Source organism: Dermochelys coriacea, chromosome 6 (genome assembly GCF_009764565.3).
Source record: "Dermochelys coriacea isolate rDerCor1 chromosome 6, rDerCor1.pri.v4, whole genome shotgun sequence".
Classification (NCBI taxonomy): domain Eukaryota; kingdom Metazoa; phylum Chordata; order Testudines; family Dermochelyidae; genus Dermochelys; species Dermochelys coriacea.
Genome location: NC_050073.1, coordinates 108,730,312 through 108,750,114, shown reverse-complemented (window position 1 = coordinate 108,750,114; position 19,803 = coordinate 108,730,312). Strand labels below are relative to the sequence as shown.

Genomic DNA, 19,803 nt, shown 5'->3' with positions numbered 1-19,803 from the left:
CCTGTTTTTGCAGCACTTTTCTCTGGAGTTTTTGTGCTGGAGGAGCAGCTACAGGTGTACTCTATGCCATGGAATTTAGGGGGTGAATTCCCAAAATAGGATGGATCTCGGAAGACAGACCTGGGTTTGTGTGGTGCTGCTACAGTGGGATTCATGGGGGTCGGTGATTTTTCAGTGTCCCAGGAACAGCTATCCATGTTAAGCTTTAACATTTTGGAGCTTGGGGCAAAAATCTGACCAGATCCACCAGACTCCAGGAGCCAGATCCAGGATTCATGCTGCATGGGCTGGGTTTTTTTGGTGTAGTGGGAGCAGTTAAGTTTGGTCTCTATTTCAAGGGGACAAAATCTGGCAGGTCCCAGGGAGATCCAGGGTTTAGCATTTGCCTGCAGTGGATTCCCTACTCCGGGGTGGCAGATTTGTAGAAATTCTGGTGGTGCCCAGAACCTGCCCCCGCAACTCCACCCACCACCTGCCTAAGGCTCTGGAAGGGAGTTGGGGGGGGAGGTCTGGGGTGCAGGCCCTGGCCTGGGCATTAGGGTGCAGGAGGGGTGCAGAGTGCAGGCTCTGGGAGGGAGTTTGGGTGCTGGGTGCAGGCTCCAGGCTGGGGCAGGGGTGCAGGAGAGGATGAGGGGCGCAGGCTCTGGGAGGGAGTTTGGGGGCAGGAGGAGGTGCAGGGGTGAGGGCTGTGGGGCTGGGGATGAGGGGTTTGGGGCGTTGGAGAGGCTCAGGGCTAGGAGTGGAGGTGTAGGAGGAGGTGAGGGGTGCAGAGGGAGGGGGCGCAGGCTCTGGGAGGGAGTTTGGGGGCAGGAGGAGGTGCAGGGGTGAGGGCTGTGGGGCTGGGGATGAGGGGTTTGGGGCGTTGGAGAGGCTCAGGGCTAGGAGTGGAGGTGTAGGAGGAGGTGAGGGGTGCAGAGGGAGGGGGCGCAGGCTCTGGGAGGGAGTTTGGGGGCAGGAGGAGGTGCGGGGTGAGGGCTGTGGGGCTGGGGATGAGGGGTTTGGGGCGTTGGAGAGGCTCAGGGCTAGGAGTGGAGGTGTAGGAGGAGGTGAGGGGTGCAGAGGGAGGGGGCGCAGGCTCTGGGAGGGAGTTTGGGGGCTGGAGGAGGTGCAGGGGTGAGGGCTGTGGGGCTGGGGATGAGGGGTTTGGGGCGTTGGAGAGGCTCAGGGCTAGGAGTGGAGGTGTAGGAGGAGGTGAGGGGTGCAGAGGGAGGGGGCGCAGGCTCTGGGAGGGAGTTTGGGGGCAGGAGGAGGTGCAGGGGTGAGGGCTGTGGGGCTGGGGATGAGGGGTTTGGGGCGTTGGAGAGGCTCAGGGCTAGGAGTGGAGGTGTAGGAGGAGGTGAGGGGTGCAGAGGGAGGGGGCGCAGGCTCTGGGAGGGAGGTTGGGGGCAGGAGGAGGTGCAGGGGTGAGGGCTGTGGGGCTGGGGATGAGGGGTTTGGGGCGTTGGAGAGGCTCAGGGCTAGGAGTGGAGGTGTAGGAGGAGGTGAGGGGTGCAGAGGGAGGGGGCGCAGGCTCTGGGAGGGAGTTTGGGGGCAGGAGGAGGTGCAGGGGTGAGGGCTGTGGGGCTGGGGATGAGGGGTTTGGGGCGTTGGAGAGGCTCAGGGCTAGGAGTGGAGGTGTAGGAGGAGGTGAGGGGTGCAGAGGGAGGGGGCGCAGGCTCTGGGAGGGAGTTTGGGGGCAGGAGGAGGTGCAGGGGTGAGGGCTGTGGGGCTGGGGATGAGGGGTTTGGGGCGTTGGAGAGGCTCAGGGCCAGGGCAGCCTGCCCTGCCATTAGTGAATGGGTGGCACTAGGACCCTACAGTAGCAGTTGATGCGGGGAGCCCTTCAGAGCAGAGTCGGCGGGAGCTGCAGGCTCCGGGGCCAGGGGAGGTGAGCGGGGGCAGCAAGTGGGGGCCAGGGGACATGCGGGGGAGCGGCGGCAGGCGGGGCCGGGGGAGAGACCCGGCCCGGGCCCCCCCAGGCGCTGACGATCGCTGGAGCCCGGACGCCCCTAGTGGGGGCTAGATCAGCCGGAAGGCACAAGGAGCGCTGGGCTGACTTACTCTGTCCTGCAGTCCCGGACTGGCTCGCGGGGCTCTGGCGCTCGCTCCTGCCGCGGGTGACTCTGCTCCACCGCTGCCGGAGGAGCTCGGTGCTGTGGCTATATAGCGAGAAGCGCGCGGGGGGCGGACCGAGCCACGGGCTGGGGAACTCCGCCCGCGGCTGGGCCAGAGAGGAGGGGGGCGGGAAGGGGGAGCCGGGAATTCCCCCGCGCCGGGGAGCGGGGGCTCGCGGGGCAGAGACCAGGAGGCGGGGCTGCGGCACAGCAGCTGCCCCCGTGACAGGAGCGGGGCTGGGCTCCGGCGGCTGCCCGAAACTCCCCTCCTCACTCCCGAGCATAGTGCACAGGAGGGGACCTGGCAGCACTGATGGCTCAATAATCCCCGGGAGGTCAGAGCCGCGGACTGTCCAGGGCGGAATTCTGAGTGATCCGCTGGGGAGTGTCTTGTGATATCGTAGCCACGCGTCTCAGAGTAGCAGCCGGGTTAGTCTGTAGCCGCAAAAAGAAAAGGAGGCCTTGTGGCACCTTAGCGACTAACACATGTATTCGAGCATAAGCTCTCGTGAGCTACAGCCCACTTCATCGGGTGCATTAGCCACACGCTGTCATCGCTCGGAGGAAATTCCCACTCACCACCCCGTCTACGATGGCCTGAGCGCCTTCCTCCCGGCCTTGCGAGGGGCCTATTAGGCGCATGTCCTTTGCCGGCCATATCCCTTTGGAAGGATGTCCGTCTCCTTCCAGCATTGGCCTCCCCTTCTCCATGGCTCCCTCCCCAAATAGTTACATAGTGACTTAAAACAAAAAGGAAATACCTGGGCCACGCGCACAGGTGGGTTTCATGCCTGTCTGTGCTTTCTCTTGGGAAATGCTGATTCCGCTCAATCGCCAGGGTTCACAGTTGCGGGGTAAGTGGTTTCCCGGTGCCCCCAACTGCCTGCCATTGCTACCAAGGTAGCCAGTGGACAATTTTCAAAACATTCAATGGCATTTTTTTTGTTCATCCTGTTCTATGTAAAATATCACATTAAAGGTTTCAGAAATAAGAAATCTTCCCTGGGATGAAAATCCCAGTGCTGCACTAGTCTAAAAATAACCCATCTATGTAGGAAACTTATGATTTGGGGGTCATCCCCACCCCATCCCCAGTGTAAATGACTCTCCACGGCCTCAGCCTCAGGATTCTACATTGTTGGGATAAATAAACTTAAATACGTGGCATCAAATTTGTACAGAAGAAGATAAGAATGGGTCATACCAATGGTCCATCTAGCCCACTATCCTGTCACCCAATAGTGACCAATGCCAGATGCTCCAGAGGGAACCAAACAGGGCAATTATCGAGAGATCCATCCCCTATTGTCTAGTCCCAGTTTCTGGCAATCAGAGGCTAGGGACACACCCAGAGCACAGAGTTGCATTCCCTGATCATCTTGGCTAATAGTCATTCATGGATCTATCCTCCAAATGTAGGTGAACACGTTCCTTGTGTGGAATGTAGGTAACTTTAGGACTAAAGGAGGTACAGCTGAGAGGTGGCTGAAGGTATATTAAGCCCCATAGGAACAACAAAGGGGGAAAGGCAGATGGGTACTCAAGGGGATTAATAACATCCATTTGTTGCTTTTCTTCTTTCCTAAGCACCAACCCAATTGCGGACTTCTTGAAGTGAGGAAGACCTGGAGTGCTCTGTCCTTTGGCCTGGCTAGATCCTCTGGCCCTGCCAGATGGGGTCTCCTGCTGTTTCACACCTCTGTCTGTCCTGTTCTATATGCAAGCAGCAGGAGATGGATGGAGGGGGAATAGGCTATGACTGTTATTGTTGCCAATTTCATGCCCCTTCCCTCCATCCCACTTTGCTCAGAGGGAGCCGTGAGGGGGTGGGGGCAGGCAACAATGCTTTTGGTCTGAGTACCATGGCAGGCCACCAGAAAGGACTAATGTGCTTGGGGTGGATATAGCTCAGTGGTTTGAGCATTGGCCTGCTAAACCCAGGGTTGTGATTTCAATCCTTGAGGGGGCCATTTAGGCAAAAATTGGGGATTGGTCCTGCTTTAAGGAGGGTGTTGGATTAGATGACCTCCTGAGGTCCCTTCCAACCCTGATATTCTATGATTCTATGATAAGAATGGCCATACTGGGTCAGACCAAAGGTCCATCCAGCCCAGTATCATGTCTACCAACAGTGGCCCATGCCAGGTGCCCCAGAGGGAGTGAACCTATCAGGTAACGATCATCCGACAAAGTGGATATTCACCCATGAAAGCTTATGCTCCAATACGTCTGTTAGTCTATAAGGTGCCACAGGACTCTTTGCCACTTTTACAGATCCAGACTAACACGGCTACCCCTCTGATACTTGAGGTAATGATCAAGTGATCTCTCTTCTGCCATCCATCTCCACCCTCTGACAAACAGAGGCTAGGGGCACCATTCCTTATCCATCCTGGCTAATAGCCATTAATGGACTTAACCTCCATGAATATATCCAGTTCGCTTTTAAAACCTGTTATAGTCCTAGCCTTCCCAACCTCCTCAAGGAGTTCCACAGGTTGACTGTGCACTGTGTGAAGAAGAACTTCCTTTTATTTGCTTAAAACCTACTACCCATTAATTTCATGTGGTGGCACCTAGTTCTTATATTATCGGAACAAGTAAATAACTTTTCCTTATTCACTTTCTCCACACCACTCATAATTTTATATACCTCTATCATCTCCCCCCTTAATCACCTCTTTTCCAAGCTGAAAAGTCCTAGCCTCTTTAATCTCTCCTCATATGGGACCCATTCCAAACCCCTAATCATTTTAGTTGCCCTTCTCTGAACCTTTTCTAATGCCAGTATATCTTTTTTGAGATGAGGAGGCCACATCTGTACGCAGTATTCAAGATGTGGGCGTACCATGGATTTATATAAGGGCAATAAGATATTCTCCATCTTATTCTCTATCCCTTGTATGTATAGTTGGGTTATTTTTTCCAATGTGCATTACTTTACATTTATCCACATTAAATTTCATTTGCCATTTTGCTGCCCAATCACTTAGTTTTGTGAGATCTTTTTGAAGTTCTTCACAGTCTACTTTGGTCTTAACTATCTTGAGCAGTTTAGTATCATCTGCAAACTTTGCCACCTCACTGTTTACCCCTTTCTCCAGATCATTTATGAATAAGTTGAATAGGATTGGTCCTAGGACTGACCCTTGGGGAACACCACTAGTTACCCCTCTCCATTCTGAAAATTTATCATTTATTCCTACCTTTTGTTCCCTGTCTTTTAACCAGTTCTCAATCTATGAAAGGATCTTCCCTCTTATCCCATGACAACTTAATTTATATAAGAGCCTTTTGTGAGGGACCTTGTCAAAGGCTTTCTGAAAATCTAAGTACACTATGTCCGCTGGATCCTCCTTGTCCACATGTTTGTTGACCCCTTCAAAGAACTCTAATAGATTAGTAAGACATGATTTCCCTTTACAGAAACCATGTCAACTTTTGCCCAACAATTTATGTTCTTCTATGTGTCTGACAATTTTATTCTTTACTATTGTCTCAACTAATTTGCCCGGTACTGACGTTAGACTTACCGGTCTGTAATTGCTGGGATTACCTCTAGAGCCCTTTTTAAATATTGGCGTTACATTAGCTATCTTCCAGTCATTGGGTACAGAAACTGATTAAAGGACCGATTACAAACCATAGTTAATAGTTCCGCAATTTCACATTTGAGTTCTTTCAGAACTCTTGGGTGACTTGTTACTGTTAAGTTTCTCAATTAATTCAAAAACCTCCTCTAGTGACACTTCAATCTGTGACAATTCCTCAGATTTGTCACCAAAAAAAGCCGGCTCAGGTTTGGGAATTTCCGTAACATCCTCAGCCGTGAAGACTGAAGCAAAGAATTCATTTAGTTTCTCTGCAATGACTTTATCGTCTTTAAGTGCTCCTTTTGTATCTCGATCATCCAGGGGCCCCACTGGTTGTTTAGCAGGCTTCCTGCTTCTGATGTACTTAAAAAATTTGTTATTACCTTTTGAGTTTTTGGCTAGCTGTTCTTCAAACTCCTTTTTGGCTTTTCTTATTACATTTTTCACTTAATTTGGCAGTGTTTATGCTCCTTTCTATTCACTAGGATTTGATTTCAACTTTTTAGAAGATGCTTTTTTATCTCTCACTGCTTCTTTTACATGGTTGTTAAGCCACAGTGGCTCTTCTTTAGTTCTTTTACTGTGTTTTTTAATTTGGGGTAAAGATTTAAGTTGGGCCTCTATTATGGTGTCTTTGAAAAGTGTCCATGCAGCTTGCAGGGATTTCACTCTAGTCACTGTACCTTTTAATTTCTGTTTAACTAACCTCCTCATTTTTGCATAGTTCCCCTTTCTGAAATTAAATGCCATGGTTTTGGACTGTTGAGGTGTTCTTCTCACCACAGGAATGTTAAATGTTATTATATTATGGTCACTATTTCCAAGCAGTCCTGTTATAGTTACCTCTTGGACCAGATCCTGTGCTCCACTCAGGACTAAATCGAGAGTTGCTTCTCCCCTTGTGGGTTCCTGTACCAGCTGCTCAAAGAAGCAGTCATTTAAAGTATCAAGAAATTTTGTCTTTGCATTTCTTCCTGAGGTGACATGTACACAGTCAATAGGGGGATTATTGAAATCCCCCACTATTATTGAGTTCTTTATTTTGGTAGCCTCTCTAATCTCCCTTAGCATTACACCGTCACTATCATTGTCCTGATCAGTTGGTTGATAATAGATCCCTACTGTTATATTCTTGTTAGAGCATGGAATTACTATCCATAGAGATTCTATGGAACATGTGGATTCATTTAAGATTCAGTTCAAGTCAAATTTTAGCACATTTATTATTCATATAGCACCTGGAGCTTTGCAGAATGTGTAAGATGATGACTGTTTCCCAGCCCCCAAAAGCTTAGTCCAACTCTGATACACAGGATTTCTGGAAGAAATGAAGAAAAGCCTGGGTGTTTTTCCCTTCTTCTACCAATCTGTCTCCTGTTCACTGTTCTCTGCCCAGCTGCTGAACTCATTTGAGTGTCATTAGGCAGCTGCACCTGTATGCAATTTTGGGTATGTCTACAGTGCAGTAAAAGACCCACGGCACGGCTATGGCTGGTTCAAGTCAGCTGACTTGGGCTCAAGAGCTTGGGTTGTGGGGCCATACAAGATATTCCAGCCTAGGCTGGAGCCTGGACTCTCCAGCCTCACAGGGTCTCAGAATCTGGGCTCGGAGCTTGAACATCGACATTGTAATTTATAGCTTTGCAGGCTGAGTCCCACAAGCCCATGTCAGCTGACCAGGGCCAGCCGTGGGTGTTGCAGTGTAAACATTAAAGGCTCCAGTTCTGCAAGTTAAATTGCAGAGAGGCCGCTGTTTACAATTGATGTACTTGGATGTGGAGTGAGCACTCAAATATGCCATTTCTGCCAGTTTGCCACCTGCAACTTTCCAGTGCCAAGTGCCTACCTCCTGGATAATGCTTTCCATGCAGCATACAGGGACATACACACAAGATTAGAGGTGGATCTCCACGTGGGACTAATGCAGATAATGGGTTGAAAGCACTGGCTCAGAAATGTGAAGCAGCCTCTCGAGTCATTCCAGACCCAAACTTGCACTGAACCTTTTTTAAAGCTTTGTTGTATTCAGAGAGAGTTCTCATCTCCTCCACCAGCATCACAGGACCAGGAGACAGGACAGCTACTGCCGCAGTTTTTCTGTTCCTGGCCAAAAGCAAAGGTTCTAGATGCTAAAATGATAGATGCTGCAGAAGAACTGAAGAGAGGGAGGGTCTGATCCTCAGTTGGTGCAAATAGGCATAGGTGTACATTCAGTGGTACCCTTCACTGTTTCATGAGCAAATGAATGAAAGGATCTAAATTATCTTAGCTTATGGGATCTGTTTGTTAGGCTGTAAAATCAATGTAGTTCAATTGATTTCAGCGGTGTGGCACCTATTTACACCAGTTGTGGATTTGTCTGAGAGAGAGATTCTGGAAATCTGAAAGAGAGCTTCTTCCGATGCGATTTCCTGCCTCATTTTGCAAGCTCAAGTGGGTTCAGAGGATAAACCATCTTATAAGCTTTACAAAACCAATGATATACCTGAGATACATCCATGATATTTTTATTCTCTGGACAGATGGCTTAAACTCCCTCACAGATTCCTATCACAACTTCAACAACCATCACCCATCCATTAAACTCTCTCTGGAACACTCCCCCACCAGCATCAACTTCCTGGACACCATAAAATCAGATTTAACAATGGAATCCTACAGCCAACCACATACAACAGGAGAGGTCAATTGTTGTATCCCCTTCCAAACACCTCCATTTCCCCCACCCCCCAAAAAAATCTGTTAATGGGAATGCCTGAGCTGGATACATTGATGTGGGACACTTGGCCAATATCTAGTGTGCCCTGCATTGTTCACAGATGCTGAACTGGTCATTGCTTCAGAGATCCTAAGAGAAATGGAGCATATTGGCTAGGATGGAGTGGGAGCAGACTAAGGGCAACAGAATGTGGAGGGCCCTGGTGAATTTATTGAGATAGGTATGCCAAGAGACCCTGTGGTCATATTTTTGTGTCTTTGGGCCAGAAGTATAGGTGTGTATGGGGTGTAGTGTTAGCTGACAGTTTTTCAGTTTCAGTAAGTCTGATTGATGGAACACAGACTGTGAGGAGAAACAGCCAATCAGCCAGTAGTACCTGTGTGAAAAGGGGGTACTTTGTTCAGGAGGGAGTGTAGTGCCTGCAGGATGAGACTGGGAAGTTTAAGCCAAAAGGAAGTGACAGTGTCAAGTGTCTGAAAGAAAGCAGCTGGTAGCTCAAAGGGATCTTTGTGAGTTGGGTGAATGAGGGAATGTGATCTCTCGCTTTAAGAGGAGTAGGCGATGGAACCAGTTCTTGAAACTGCTTTGTATTTTATCCAAAATGAGTCAGAGCACAGAGTTATCAATATTCCTTTGGTGACGCAGTACCTAAATATTGACCTGCAGTCAGGGTTTCTTTCCCTCTAACCCAGTAGTGCTCATACTTTTTCAGTCAGCCCCCACTCCCCACCCTCAGTAATGGAATGTGTCTGTGCCCCGCCTCCCATCACTGCCCAAGCAACTTATGTCAACCTAATTCTGTCAGTGTCTACACTACAGCCTTGCTACCAGCAAGTGTAAGTGCCCTATTTCACTGACATAATAACTCCACCTCCGCAAGTGCATAGGCTTATGTCGGTGTAGTTAGGGCAACACAGTGTCCCGACAGATACTGCGCTACTTACATCTATTGGCTGTCATTCTTGTCATTCTGCTGGAGAAATTGACAAGAAAGCTGGCTCCCGGCTCCCCAGCTGGGCTGCTGCCTGGTCTCCACTCCAAGCCAGGCTGCAACCCAGGCTCCCGACTCAGGCTGCTGCTCAGACTCCCCGCTCCCCGAGAGGAGCCCTGATGTGCCCCAGAGTCCTGGCTCCCCACTCCCAGCTGGGCTGCCAACCAGGCCCTTGGATCCCCACTACCCATTGGGAGCATGGCAGCTGATTGGACTCTGGGTGCAGATTTGCCCATGAAGAGTCCAGCTGCCCCCTTGATCTCTCTGCTCCCTGGTCCCCACCAGGAATGGGACAGATGCACCAGGCTTCTCAGCTTCCTGCTCCCCTTCATGAACAGGGCAGCTGACCAGACACTGGGTGTGGATCTCCTTGCCAGGAGCCCGGCTACCTCCCTGGGCTCTCGGCTCCCTGCTCCCCACTAGGAGCATGGCTGAGTCCACCAGGTAGCTCTGCTCCCAGATTCCAATCAGCTGCCATGCTCCCGGAGGGAAACGAGCTGAGAGCTGGGACAGGGAGAGCCAGGCTTCCAGCAGGGAAATGTGTGCCTGGTGTCCGTTTGGCTGCCCCGTTCCCAGAGGAGAGCCGAGAGTGGACGGTAGCTCAGCTCCTGGTGGGGATCTGTGCACGGAGCTGAGAGCCCTGGCTCTCAGTCCCCCACTGCCCCTTTTAAGTCAATGGAAGCCCCCCTGGTGAGGACGCACACCACCAACAGAAGGGAGGACAGCATGGATATGAACCACCGCAGTAATTGCTGCGATGCCTGTAAGTCGACCTAACATAGATCAACTTAAGTTTATAGTGTAGATGTGCTGTAAAGAGTGCCTTGTGAGCACCAGCTGCCAAACTTTAGGCAGGGTGGTGGCTTGATGGTTCTAAGATCTTGAGCAGTTCCTTTTAGATCTTGGCTTCAAATCATATAAATCTCTCACAATCAGCTGTTCAAGATACTTGTGCCATCTTGAGCCACATTCCTACTGAAGTGTCAGTGAAGGGCCCGTCTGGTTTTGACCCAACCCAAAATCAAAACCAATAGGTGGGTTTGGTACCAGGAATTCAAATCTGACAGCAGCACTCTGAAATGTAGGTTGGAGGAGGGGTTCATTTTTGTGGCTGGTCTGACATCCTCACCCGGACTTGTTGGAGGAAAGTCCACATTTGAGGTTTTGGTTTGGACCCAGCTGTCATTGGTATGTTTTAAATGTACAGTAATGCTAGTAATGTTGGCAGTATGGTCTAGAAGCTAGGACACTGCCCAGCAGTCAGGAGACTTGTGTGCTAGTCCTGGGTCAGCCACTGAACTGCTTTTTGACCTTGGGCAAAGGCACTTTCTGCCTCAGTTTCCCATCTATAGAATGGGGATTGCAATACTTTACTTTTGTCAAGTGCTATGTGCGGTCTAAGTAACATTATTGTTAAATATATTTAATGGTGAATGTTAGGATATAGATATTTAGGCCTTTCTGTAAAGGCCTATACTCTAAGAATCTAGGTGTATTCTTATCACTTGGCTAGTTCTAGAGGTATAAAAGAAAGAATCAAAGTCACTGTCTGCCGGTGTAAGGGCCTTCTCTCACTGTGACAGCCTGAGGCCCTGTGCTTAGGCTAAGGCCTTTGGCTAAGCAGCAGAGGCAGCCATAAGCTGGGAAGCGACCGGTCACCTCCTCACATTCCAAACTAGTCATATTGAAATAAGATGCTATTGGGCTGTTAGGATACAATCCTGTCCTGATAATGCCGATCGCCTCCAGAGAAAGGGAAGAGCCTAGAAGCTGTAAAAGGAAGTTTAGTTTGGTAGTTTTCTGTCTGGTAAGAACTCACTTATCAATAGACACAGCTGGGAAACCCTTATGTCTTTATAGATGTAGTTGTGAAATCCTCAGTTCTGTATTGTTTTGTCATTATAGTTCCCACTTTGCTATTGTTTATTTGCATGGTCTCTGTCTGGTTCTGTGATTGTTTCTGTCTGCTGTATAAATAATTTTGCTGGGTGTAAACTAATTAAGGTGGTGGGATATAATTGGTTGGCTAATCATGTTACAATATGTTAGGATTGGTTCGTTAAATTTCAGGAAAGTGATTGGTTAAGGTATAGCTAAGCCGAACTCAAGTTTTACTATATAGTCTGCCGTCAATCAGGAAGTAAGGGGAGAAAATGGGAACAGAGACTGGGGGTGGGGAAATTGGAATCATGTTTGGCTAAGGGCAGGAATGGGAACAGGGACACAGGTGTAAGGCTCTGTGGTGTCAGAGCTGGGAAGGGGGACTCTAAGGAAGGAAACTGGAATCATGCTTGCTGGAAGTTCACCCCAATAAACATTGAATTGTTTGCACCTTTGGACTTCAGGTATTGTTGCTCTCTGTTCATGCGAGAAGGACCAGGGAAGTAAGTGGGTGAAGGAATAAGCCCTCTAACAGTGAATATTAAGGAATAATGTCTAAGAACACTCTGATTCTGTGGTGACCCTTTGGGCAAAAAGTCCAACAATAGAGGTATTCTCGTTTATTTCTGCACTTCTTAGGGCTATCATTGTGGCAGAGTCAATGGAGACAATGATGTGAATGGTGTTAAGTCAGCACAGGAAATATTCTCACTTCCCATCTAAACAAGGTCTTTGGCTAAGACATCTTTTGCCAGGAACTGATTTGGGCTTGAGAAATCTGTGCCTGGAGATTTGCCAAGAGAAAGGTTAGTTTTCTCCTCTTTGCTGGTGCTGACAGGCTTTCAGGGAGCAGAGATGGGGTTATTCAAGCTGTGGCACACCTGAATTAAAATGTAAATGTGTTCCAGCACTTTCTATTCTCAGTGCTGCCTTTTCAATAGGGAGGGAGCATTGATTAGTGATTAGAGCAGAAGACAGTCAAGAGAGTTGAATTCTATCCTTGGCTGTTCCACTGGCTGTGTGATCTTGAGCAATTTACTTAACATCTGTGCTTCATTTTCCCTATCTGTACTGGGGTGTTGGCAGCCATAATTACCTATATTACAGGAAGGCTGTGTGGCATAATTATGCATTAAGTACTTTGAGATTCTGGAATAGAAAGCTATATGAAAACACCTTACTATGTTTATCGTATGATGCTATCTTCTGCCTTTCATGCTCCTTGTTTATATAAATTTGGCATTGTTAACAACTTCTGAAGGCACACACCTGTTGTGGTATTAACATAAACATGCAGCAGTTAATCCTGTACAACACCAAATGAGGTGGAGATGTGCAAGCTGTATATTTTCCTCAAGTACTTAAGCTACTGGTACTATCCAGAGAATCCCAGATTTCCAAATATCGCTCAGCAAAACTGCTTGTTACTCACCATTTCTCAGTATTTCAGATGTATCTTTCCTCTTTCGACTCCAGGTACCTGCTGGTTAGTGCCCTAAAGCGAGTGCAGGTAGGCAAGTGCTTCGACTCAAGTGCTCACCTTCTGAAACAGTTTCCGAGAACGGATATTTAAAATGGCTTCTGGCAGCTTGCAAGTCAAGTAGTTTTCAACAGCCTTCTGAAAAAACAAGTTTACCCTGCCTCACACTGGCTACCAGCAGGCAGAACAGCTGTTACCTGAAACCCTTTGACATCCATTCATGAAAACAGTTTTGGAACTGTCAGTTTCTCAGTGGAAATGGGTCCATTTGTATAGCTAATCTCCTCTATGTAGGTAGAAATGTTTATGTTCTTAAAAATCAGTATATCTGGGGATTTCTTTCAGATTCCTTTCGTTCAGATTTGTCTTTGACCTCCCTGAAACAGTCTCTCAAATGCAGGCCATTATGTAAGTATCATAGTGTAGCTTCTATATTGTAGATAAGGAGCCTAATTTTAGATCAGAAGGAATGAAGTGCTGATTCAAAAAATCATCCGACCTTACCAAACCCTGTCTGGGCAACAGTTTACAATAGGGGAGGCCTGTCTGATGGTAGCAGGTTCCTGGCGTATATGGGAGTATGTCCTGTTAAGTGTGATCCTAAAATCTTTTGCAAAGGGGCAGGGGGGAAGGGAGGGTTTCTAAAAGTAGCGAGAGATGCTGGGCAGAGATTAGAGTGTTCTTAGCAATGGGAGGAAGGCCCCAGGGAGCCTCACAAGGACTACACACAATGTCAAACATTATAAACTATCCATCCTGGGCTCTGAGTCAACACAGCAGTTAAGCATGTGCTTAATTCTAACCATGCCGTAATCCCAATGGGACCTTAATCCGTAAAGGGAAGGAGTATTACTGCCCATATGGTACATTCACTTTCTTTTAAAGCAAACAAGCAGAAACTGTCTCTGTCTCAGTTAAGAACCTCCCTTGTACAGCTGTCCTGTGCAGTAACTCAGACCACCTTAAGGTTTACCATATTTTTACTTCTTTGCACCCAGGAAATTCAGCTGAATGGGGTTCACGTGCATCTTTCAGAACTGGAGGCACTGCTCCTCCTGTCTCAGAGAAGATGGTAGCAGATCTTCAGCAGAAGATCATTTGTTGGGAAATTAAGTCCCTGCTTCCCACTTCAAGTACATGGCAGATCTCCTCAGAACTTGGCATCATGAACTTTTCCTGTGCTTTCCATTTTTGTGTTTAGGAACCTGCCTCTGTGGTCAGCCATGCCCTGAAGAATGATGTGATAATATCCATTGTGGTTCACAAAATCACATGCCCATTCTGACCGGCAAACTATGACTGCAGTGCAGTTTGGGAACCCCCATCCTTTGAAAGCCAGCGAATATTTCAGGCACATTTCTTATGCCAACCATTTGTGTGTAAATCACAGGGTTAATTGCCTCACAAACCTTCACTACCATGACCCCAACACCAGCACCAAAGTGGTGTGCTACTATCATGACTGGGACATCAGTGGTCTGACCCAGTGGTCAGAGCAGGGCTTGGGACTCAGGCCGGGTTAGATAACAGGAGGTCAGAGTTTGCAGCGGGCCAGGGGGAAATCAGGGAGTTGTGTGTCAGGCAGGATCAGATTACCAGAAGATCGGCAGTAAGAGCAGCTATTGCGGGGAAAGCAATTCTAAGCAGGGAGAACAGGACAATTTCTTGTTCTTGTGCTTGATTTAAATAGAAGCTGTGAACCAATCAGGACTGCCAGTGTTCTGCAAATCAACTCCCAGGACTGGGGTCCTCTGTCAGAGTTCAGAACTATTCTGACAACTGTTAGCAGATCATTTGGTGGCAGGTTGGAACTTACTAGCTCTAAAGAGCCCTCTAGAGCAGGGTTCAAGCACCATGGTCCCTGTCAGCTACCCTGTAGCTGTCTGGAGTACCAACCCCCAGAGGGAAATAGCAACCTGCTTCTGTAACCGCTAATGCATTCCTCAGTTGAGTTTTCTAGCAGCCGAGGCTTGGGGCAAGCTCCTCATGAAGACCCATGAAGGTCTGTTTCCTCAGGCAGAAGTTCTGGAGCCCCTACTGATCATCCTAAGTCTGCAGAACAATGTGATCCCACCACACTGTGCTAGTTCACCTGCACCAGCAGTAATAGTAAACCCAAGGGTATCCCATGGCAACAGCAGTATTCATCGTGTCTGTCCAGTCTTCCATGAATTAATGGTCCTCATCCCCCAGGTCCTGCTGTCTTCAACATCTCAGAAAATGCTCCTGAAATACAATCCAGCATCCTGCCACGCTCATACTCCACTACACAAACATTTCACCTGCAAGAAAGAGCAGGATCAGCTCATTCGATGGATTCATGGCTGTGACCCAGTTTTGAACAGACAGAAGTGACGGGAGACATGATCTGGAAGAGTCACTGGCCAACGTGAAGGTGTGGGAAGACTCTCTTCTGCACAGGGGTCCAGAAAGGACAGGAATATGCTACCAATAATACACCACAGACCAGTTCCTAGGGAGATTCCATCTGACACAAAGAACTCTGGGATATTCCCCCTGAAACCATAGCCCCAAAACTGCATATCTGGAGCAGCAGTGTGGATGCAGGACACAGGGTTCTATGCATGACCAGCACAGCAAATGTGGACTCTTGGGGTGGGTTTGCCTGGCTTGTGACTGCATGGACACAGTCCACGTCAGGGGCATGCACACCAATTTAGACTTACATATAGAGAGATGTGGCTGGAGGGCTAAGTCACTGGACAGACCATCAAAGTCCGCAGGAGGAGAGTCAGACAGAAGGGCTGCAATGCTGGGTGTTGCCATGAGGAAGCACTCTGGGATGATTACTCTACATTATTGTTACTTCAGTAAGCGGCAAAAGACAATCCTTTGGAGCTGGACACTTACAATACATGGTTCAATACAAATAATTGCAAACACTCCACTAATAATGAAAGAGGTACATTCCAAACAACAAGAAGGCAGTAGGCCATGGAATAACTACTTATGAGACTGAATCAGTGTCACTAGTTAAGTGTACTGTGAATTCTTGGTGTGCTCTGTAATATCTTATGTGGTATGTGGAATCCCCAAGAGAAAAACTGAGCCGGTTGTTGTCAACAGCTATTTGAATAATCCTGGGATTATATGACGGGGTTGCCTGTAATAGCAGGGGACTGGACGTGATGATCCAGGAGGTTACTTTCAGTCCTGTGTCCTGCCTACCTTATGGAAATGAAGCAACTGTGAGACTTAAGTATGTGGATACAGTGATACCTACAATGTAATATTTAGACCTACTATGAGTGACCAGGGTATCTTTTCACTTGAATCCTCCTGCCATGGCTGGTGGTGCTTTCCATGTTGCATTTCACTACTGTTGTGGCGTATCTGATTGGAGACAGAATCAGAGACCTTCTCTGAGCTCTTAGCAAGAGTTCTGCTGCAAGATTAATAACTTCTCTTCATTGAATGTGTAAGGGGAAAATACCCCTCACACTACCCCCTTCAATCCAGGAATCTTCTGAAATGGATTGCTGGCTTTAAGAAGTACAGTCGTCTCAATGTGCACTGGGAGAGGGTGGCAGTAATGGCAGGTTGATGTGCAAGTGTCAGCACAATGCTGTAATGTCCATTACATGAATACACTTATAGAGGAAATAAATCCAGTTTGTTTGTATTGGTTAAATTAGGTTGTTGAGATTTCTAGGTTATAAAAATTGAATGAATTGTATAAGTAGGAGCATTGCCAGCAGATCAAGGGACATGATCATTCCCCTCTATTCGGCACTGGTGAGGCCTCATCTGGAGTACTGTGTCCAGTTTTGGGCCCCACACTACAAGAAGGATGTGGAAAAATTGGAAAAAGTCCAGCTGAGGGCAACAAAAATGATTAGGGGGCTGGAGCACATGATTTATGAGGAGAGGCTGAGGGAACTGGGATTATTTAGTCTGCAGAAGAGAATAATGAAGGGGGATTTGATAGCTGTTTTCAGCTACCTGAAAGGGGGGTTCCAAAGAGGATGGAGTCGGACTGTTCTCAATGGTAGCAGATGACAGAACAAGGAGTAATGGTCTCAAGTTGCAGTGGGGGAGGTTTAGGTTGGATATTAGGAAAAACTTTTTCACTAGAAGGGTGGTGAAGCACTGGAATGGGTTACCTAGGGAGGTGGTGGAAATGGTTCACAAAAGAGACTGTCAGAGGACATAGAAAATACTGCTCAGGCTGAATGCATGGCCGGGTCTAAGTGCAATGGAAATGCTCCATTTCTGCTCTGAAGGGGGAGGCAGGCAACAGACAAACTGCCAGCTCATCTCTGTGTCCTGGGGGTCAGAGGTCTGCACCATAGATTCAAAATATCACATGCTGTGTGCTGTAATGATCCAGTCAATAGCAGAAGTGGGATCCCTACATCTACCACATCTGACTGGTGCGAGCTGTTATCTGCACCATCCAGAGGCGACATGTGGGAGTGACTTTGGTGTATTGCATAACTTCAAATGAGACTGCTCCAGACATGATTAAACTGCCATTATTTACCAGGTCTCAGTGTAGTGGTCAGGCTTCCTCTGTTACAGACCTGGGGCCCAGCTCTGTTGCTCAGGGGGTTAGAGCAGTGGTCTTGGACTGCAGGGGTCGCAGATTCAAATTGCACAGGGGTCTAAGTAGCAGTCTCTGACATAGACTCTCGTCGCTGGTAACTCATCTCTCTTCATGTGTCCATCCCCCACCCCCCAGATTTCTGCCTTCCATTTAGCAACAGCTTTATAAGAGGTTTTCAAACTGTAGGGCGCACCTCCCTACGGGGGCACGGAGGAACTCTTGGGTGGGGGGAAACAGCAGTGCCAGGCAGCTCAGGCCAGCCCTGCGTGGCAGAGTTCAGGAAGGAGGCACCCAGCCTGACTGGATTGTGGGAGCAGGGGTGCAACCAAAAGGGTGGTTTTCAAACTTTTTGAGCTGACTCCCCCCACACACATTTTGAGTTATAATTTTTGGTTGCGCCTCCACCCCCCCACACACACACATCCCAGACAGGCTGAGTGGCCTGCTGAGGTGAATCAGGGGGTGGAGGTGGCGCTCCCTCCCCAAGCCTCCTGGTGCCGCTGCTCACCCTTCTCCCCAAACTTTCCTCTCTGCCCCCCACAAGGGGACGCATCCCACAGTTTGAAAACCTCTATAGTAGACCCAGAGGCGAAGCATGGGGCAGTCACATGCCCCCAGAACCTTTAAATTGTGCCCCCACACTATCGACAATTACACATCACCTCTGGCGCCATCAAACAGTGCTCCAACTGAGGGCCTGGGGGGCTGTCTCAGTAGAGCAGAGATACAGACTAATAGTTGAGAATCCAATTGTGTTTAAAGAGGAATTTTCCTTTTGACAAACTTTAAAGTGATTGAGGCTCCTTGGGCCCAACTAGCCTGTGTGTAAGCAGTGCACTTACACTAAAGTCAATGGAATTGTGCCTGCTTATTCCAGGGCTGAAGTTGGCTCCACGGATCTTGCTGTGCAGAACAGAAGAATGAATTAATCTGAAAGTAACCAAAGGAATAATGGCACTTGAAACCATGCACTTCATGGAAAAAAGCTTCATGCACAATGCTGCAAAGGCTGAAAATTCAAGCGGTTCCAGGCACAAGATCCAAGGGAGCTATTGAAATCCTAGGTTCCTAGAACTAGTGTTCAGAATGACATTGCTCTGCATGGCGTTTCTCAGGCCTGGTCTACACTACGAGTTTATGTCGGATTTAGCAGCGTTAAATCCGAATAAACCCTGCACCAGTCCACACAACGAAGCCATTTTTTCAACATAAAGGGCTCTTAAAACCGATTTCTGTACTCCTCCCCAACAAGGGGATTAGCACTGAAATCAACATCACCATTTCGAATCAGGATTAGTGCGGATGCAATTCGAAGGTATTGGCTGCCAGGAGCTATCCCACAGTGTACAATTGTGACCGCTCTGGACAGCACTCTGAACTTGGATACACTGGCCAGGTGTACAGGAAAAGCCCTGGGAACTTTTGAATCTCATTTCCTGTTTGGCCAGGTGAGCTCATCAGCACAGGTGACCACGCAGTTCCAGAATCGAAAAAGAGCTCCAGCATGGACCGAATGGGAGGTACTGGATCTGATCGCTGTATGGGGAGAGGAATCCGTGCTATGAGAACTATGTTCCAAAAGACGAAATGCCAAAACATTTCAAAAAATCTCCAAGGCCATGAGGGACAGAGGCTACATCAGGGACGCAACACAGTGCCGCGTGAAACTTAAGGAGCTCAGACAAGCGTACCAGAAAACCAAAGAATCAAATGGATGCTCCAGGACAGAGCCCCAGACATGCCGTTTCTACACTGAGCTGCATGCAATTCTAGGGGGGGCTGCCACCACTACCTCACCCCTGTCCGTGGACTCCGAGGATGGGATACTCTCCGCCACGGCTGAGGATTTTGCAGGTGGGGAAGATGAGGAGGAGGAGGACAGGCTTGGGGTGAGCACACAGCACACCATTCTCCCCGACAGCCAGGATCTTTTTATCACCCTGACAGAAATACCCTCCCAAACTAATGAAGCCAGAGAAGGGACCTCTGGTGAGTGTACCTTTTTAAATATAATACATGTTATAAAAGCAAGCGTTTTTTAATGATTAAGTAGCCCTGAGGACTTGGGATGCATTCGTGGCCAGTACTGCTACTGGAAAAGACTGTTAACGTGTCTGGCGATGGAGCGGAAATCCTCCAGGGACATCTCCATGAAGCTCTCCTGGAGGTACTCTAAAAGCCTTTGCAGAAGGTTTCTGGGGAGAGCAGCCTTATTCTGTCCTCCATGGTAGGACACTTTACCACGCCATGCAAGTAGCAAGTAATCTGGTATCATTGCATGACAAAGCCTGGCAGCGTATGGTCCCGGTGTTTGCTGGCATTCAAGCAACATCCGTTCTTTATCTCTCTGTGTTATCCTCAGGAGAGTGATATCGTTCATGGTAACCTGGTTGAAATAGGGGAATTTGATTAAGGGGACATTCAGAGGTAGCTGTTCCTACTGGGCTGTTTGCCTGTGGCTGAAAAGAAATCCTCCCCG

General features: G+C 48.3%; 1 protein-coding gene across 6 annotated transcripts in view; it reads right to left on the bottom strand.

Moving 5' to 3' along the window:
* Nucleotides 1-12,885, bottom strand: part of TNFAIP2 (TNF alpha induced protein 2) — a 42,538-nt gene extending 29,653 nt beyond the window's left edge. For 2 of the 6 annotated variants that reach the window (XM_043515815.1, XM_038406147.2), the window contains exon 1: nucleotides 2,041-2,368. The gene's annotated coding sequence lies outside the window, so the exon portion shown is untranslated. Of the gene's footprint in view, nucleotides 1-2,040; nucleotides 2,369-12,709 lie in introns of those variants that run through there. The other 4 variants (XM_043515814.1, XM_043515813.1, XM_043515816.1 and 1 more) reach the window with 3 other exon arrangements.
* Nucleotides 12,886-19,803: the final 6,918 nt, after the last annotated feature.